This window comes from Ovis canadensis, chromosome 10, assembly GCF_042477335.2.
Source record: "Ovis canadensis isolate MfBH-ARS-UI-01 breed Bighorn chromosome 10, ARS-UI_OviCan_v2, whole genome shotgun sequence".
NCBI lineage: Eukaryota > Metazoa > Chordata > Mammalia > Artiodactyla > Bovidae > Ovis > Ovis canadensis.
In genome coordinates this window covers 45173504-45178769 of record NC_091254.1, presented here as the reverse complement: position 1 = coordinate 45178769, position 5266 = coordinate 45173504, and the positions used below count along the sequence as shown (strand labels likewise).

At 46.6% G+C, this 5266-nt stretch overlaps 1 long non-coding RNA gene across 1 annotated transcript; it reads right to left on the bottom strand.

The window, feature by feature from the left end:
• Positions 1-2800: 2800 nt before the first annotated feature.
• Positions 2801-4620, bottom strand: LOC138446873 (uncharacterized). Its single transcript, XR_011259586.1, has 2 exons — positions 3570-4620; positions 2801-3319 (listed from the first exon to the last, which is right to left on the bottom strand). It is a non-coding gene; the product is annotated as an uncharacterized lncRNA (long non-coding RNA).
• Between the last annotated feature and the right edge of the window lie 646 nt (positions 4621-5266).

The window sequence follows — 5266 nt, the reverse complement described above, 5'->3', positions numbered from 1 at the left end:
GAGAAGACTCTTGAGAGTCCCTTGGACTGCAAGGAGATCCCACCAGTCCATTCTAAAGGAGATCAGTCCTGGGTGTTCTTTGGAAGGACCGATGCTAAAGCTGAAACTCCAATACTTTGGCCACCTCATGCAAAGAGTTGACTCATTGGAAAAGACTCTGATGCTGGGAGGGATTGGGGGCAGGAGGAGAAGGGGACGACAGAGGATGAGATGGTTGGATGGCATCACGGACTCGATGGACATGAGTTTGGGTGAACTCCGTGAGTTGGTGATAGACAGGGAGGCCTGGCGTGCTGCGATTCATGGGGTCTCAAAGAGTCGGACACAACTGAGCAACTGAACTGAACTGAATCCTTATATAGGGGTATATTAAAATTTTCTCAATATTATTATTTTTCTAAAATTTTAGACATAACTCTACAGTTTGGAGTTTCTGTATTTTGGTGTTATTCATCTGGCATAATTGTTCATGATGGCAATTTTCTTTGTCTTTTGTCTTCTCCTTCATTGAGAAAAAGTCACTCACTTTGTCCTGTTAAGAATTCCTCTTGGAAGTCTTCATTTGGTATTAAATAACTAGGTATTTGGTATTAATAACCAAGTGTCAGTAATAACCAATAGCTGCTCTGTTTGTGCTTATATTTGCAAAACAGATTTTGTTCATTTTTTTTTCACCTTTTCTGGTCACTTAGTGTGATGATTGACATTTGGGGGGCTGAATTTTATTATTTGCAAGTTATAACTTCTTGTGTTCCTGGAACTTTGGCTCTGATGTCATCGGCACGTTCTGTCTTGAAGGCTTTCTCACCTGTTCCTCCAGGTGCACCCTCTCCAGCCATGACCGCTTCAAGTTGCCACACCTCCACCTGCACGCGGCACCATTGCTCCCTGCTTATTCCAGCTTCATCCCTGGAGCCTATAACAGCGCCAGGTGCAGGAGTTCTCAATAAGTATTTCTTGAGTTAATAATGATAGGTGTACAATTAGTTAGGTTCATTGGGAAGAAATAGAAAACTCAAATATCAGTGGCTTAAAGAGTTTTTCTCCCTCTCTTATTTAAATTCCCTAGGCCTTTAGGCATGTAACCCAGAGCACCTGGTAAGACTTTTGTTCTAAGAAATGTTCAGGGACACAGATTCCTTCCAGATCATCATGTTGCATCCCCAGGGCATGTTTTCCATCCGCAGGTCTAAGATGGCCCACATCTCAGGCCACAGGACGGGGGAAGGGTCAAAGAAGAGTCCGCAGAATCTCTTAGAGAAGGTTCCTGGGGCCTGCCAAAGATGCAAGCGCTTCTCCTGTGTGGTCTTAGCCAGAATTTCATCTCAGGGCCATGCTGCCTACAAGGGAAGCTGGGATGTGCTGTCATAATCTGGATAACTTGGTGCCCAGCTAAAAATGCCATCACTGTGGAAGAAGAGGGAGCCATGAACTGGGGCATCTTTAGCAATTGCAGAACAGTAATCATGCACTGGAGAAGGAAATGGCACCCCACTCCAGTGTTCTTGCCTGGAGAATCCCAGGGGCAGGGGAGCCTGGTGGGCTACCATCTGTGGGGTCGCACAGAGTCGGACACGACCGAAGTGATTTAGCAGCAGCAGCAACGATCTGAAAAGACATAGTGTTTGTGGAAACAAGAGGACTGATGGAGCATAGGGTAGTAGGAACAAAGTAGTGTGGTGGGTCAGCTACAAAGCCCAGGAGGGGCTAGCCTGACCAGGGTCCTAGACTGTAGTGCCAAGACTTCAGATATTTATCCTGAAGACTGTTTTTCAGGGAGGGTTCCGAAAGGAAGCAGACAACTTGAAAGGGGTGAAGTGAGTTCAGTGAGAGTGAAAAGTGAGTGAATGAAATTCACTCAGTCCTGTCTGTTTCTTTGCAACCCCATGCACTGTCCTCTGTCCGTGGGATTCTCCAGATAAGAATATTGAAGTGGGTTGCCATGCCCTCCTCCTGGGGATCTTCCCGACTCAGGGATCAAAGCTGGGTCTCCTGCATTGCAGGCAGATTCTTTACCTTCTGAGCCACCAGGGAAGCTGAGTTCAGTGGAGGGACTATTTAAAGGTGGATGATGCAGGGTCAGAAGCAGCAGGGGCCACATCCCCACCAGGACTGCAGAGACAGGTGGGTAACGTTGCTGGAACCCAACAACCTCACAACTCCTGTTGTAGGAGGTGGGCGTCAGGTAAGAGCTGTGCCTTTGCAGAGGAGCACCGGCTCTGCGGCGTGTGGCCCGGACGCAGAACTGCTGACGCATCTGCAGTGCAAAACGAGCATGAAGGCACCTTGTTCAAAAACTCTGAAGATGGCAACGGCAGAGCGTTAAACCGAAGGTATTGCCTTCCTTGAGCACTGGGTGCCTGTACCTTTTGTCCAGGATATACACCCATGAAGCTGGCCTTGCCTGGCAGAGAAGAAGCTGGTGGAAAAGCACCCTAAACTTCTCTCTACTCCAGCCCTCTTTCTTTTTCCCTTGTCTCCCATTGCCCACACCCAAGGAGAAGTCAAAGCCAAGGGGCCTGGTTGAGGCCATCCATGAAGGTGAGGCTGCCCACGAAGGTGAGGCCCAGCCAGGTAGGAGAGTGAACAGTGGGACTGCAGGACCAGGTACAGAATACCAGCTCCCCCACGCAGAGCCATTAGAGATTTTAAAGCAGGGTGACGTGTCCAGTTTATTTTTAGGAAGAACTTTTTGACAGCCATGTGGAGAATGGATTAGAGAGCCCGAAGGCAGAAAGACCAATTAGGAGGCTACCATGCTGGCTTCGTAGTCACGCTCCTTTTTAAAAAAAAATAAAAATCCACTGTAGAAATATATTTCTTATTTAGATTGCTAACCAAGTAACACACACACATATAAAATTTGATGTTCATGCAACAATACTTAACCTTATTACAAGCAAAGTATTCTGATTTCATTTAGAAATATTGGTTCCATATTATGGTAATCATTTTGACCATACGTGTAAATCAAACCATCGTGCAGTACACCTTAAACTTACATAGTGATGTGCGTCAACTCTTTTTCAATAAAACTGGTGGGTGGGGGAGTGGGAATGCTGGTTCCAAACCATTTAGGTGATTCGATGAGTCACTGATGAATCACAACATTAGTCTAAGAATGTGGTAGACAGAACAGTGCCCCACAAAGATGCCCATGTCCTTTGAGTTTGATTGAGGACCCTGAGATGAGAGGTTACCTTGCCTTGCCCGGGGCCCCCAAGGTATCAGCGCATGGGTGCTCCGTCGCTAAGTGGTGTCTGACTCTTTGCATCCCTATGGGCTGCAGCCCGCCAGGCTCCTCTGTCCATGGGGTTCTCTGGACAAGAATACGGGAGTGGGTTACTGTTTCCTCCTCCAAGGGATCTTCCCAAACCAGGGATCGAACCTGCATCGCCTGCATTGGCAGCCAATCTTTACCACTGAGCCATGTGGGAAGCTCAGGGTCTTTAAAAGGGGAAAAGGGAGGAGGAAGAGATGTGATGAAAGAGACAAAGTCTGAGTGGGGCAGCTGGCCATCACTGGCTTGGAGGAGGGAAGAAGGGGGCCATGAGCCAAAGAACACGTACCTCCAGGAGGTAAATAAGGTTGAGGAGACGCACTCTCCCTGAAGGCTTCATAAGGAATGCAGTCCTGTTAACACCTTGATCTTTGCCAGTGAGACTCACAGGGCTTTGACCTCCCGAACTGTGAGGTGATGAATGCGTGTTGCTTTAAGCTGTTGAGGTTTGTGGTGATTCATTTCAGCAACAGCAAGACCCTAACGTGAGGAGGGAGGTGAAGAGGGTCAGAGTGAAGGCAGTCGGTGTGGGGAGGGAGGAGAGACGTGGGGTCAGCTTCTCTCTCAGGGCCGAGGACCACAGCCCCGAGACAAATCACAACTTTCCTTCGTCCCACGTGTTGTAATCCTGGGAAAGTTAAAATGAATATCGAGACTTACAGGGGGATGAAACCCTGTTGAAAAACTCTTGTTTTAGTGAGACGTGACTGTGAATTCAGGGTGGATAAACAGAATGTGCTGTAAACCTGTGAGCGGACCTTGAAGAAGACAGACGAGGCCACCCAGACGGTTTCTTCCTGTAGTCCCAGCAGCCCGAGGAAATTAACCTGCTGAGCGTAGCTCTCACGGATGAGTCTGGAGTGTATCTAGAACTTGCAAGGTGAAGCAAACTATTGATTTCTCTAGAAATGAAAGAAGAAACTGTTCCAGAACAGAAGAAGTCACACTGTGAAGCTAGGAGATGAGCAGTTTGTAAGATGGACAGACAAGCACATGAGTTAGTCCAGGATTGGTTGTATCAGTCATGGAACACTTGATGGGCAAACCAGCCACAGGACCTGGTAACGGTCAATCAGCTCATACTTTTAAGTATAACGATCAATCTCCACTCATAAGTTACTTGTTCTGAAAACACAAATCATTGGAAGATCAAATCTCACAGTAACTAGGGCACATAATTTAAAATAAGTCATTTACAACAGCAAGAGAAAATGTAAGGCAAATTGTCTGAGAAAAAAATCTAAGGAAGCACAAGATCTTTATATAGAAAATTATAAAACTGTAGAGATACATGTGTGTGAGCACTCAGTCATGTCCAACTCTTTGATGCCCCATGGACTGTAGTCCACCAGGCTCCTCTGTCCATGGGATTTCCCAGGCAAGAATATTGAACTGGGTTTCCATTTTCTTCTCCATAGAGGCACATCACAAGATCTAATAAGTGAAATCTGTTCCATGTCTGGCCGGGGTGATTATCTTAAAGATGCTGATTTTCTCCCAAAGTTCTCTGCAAGTTCGATGCAATAAGGAGCATTACCTCCTGAGTGTGTGCATGCGCGTGCCTGTGTGTGACGTAGAAAGATACCTGTAAAGTGCGTATGCAAGGGCAGATGGCCAGGAAGCACCAGGACTAGAAAGCGAAACAGATTCATTTAATTAAACTAAATATTTAAAAACTCAAATGCAGTAGAAGTTGCCATAAATCATATGATAAAGTCAAACAGAGCTTGAGGAAGGAATTTGTAAATACAGGTAACTCATGAAGATTGACAGGGAAAGGAGAAGGGGGCGGCAGAAGATGAGTTGGTTGGATAGCATCAGTGACTCAATGGACAGGAATCTGAGCAAACTCCAAGAGATAGTAAAGAACAGGGGAGCCTGGCATGCTATAGTCCACGGGGTCGCAAGGAGTCGGACACAGCTTAGCCACTGAACAACAACAATAAAGCATCAGTCAGTCAGTCAGTTCAGTCCCTCAGTCGTGTC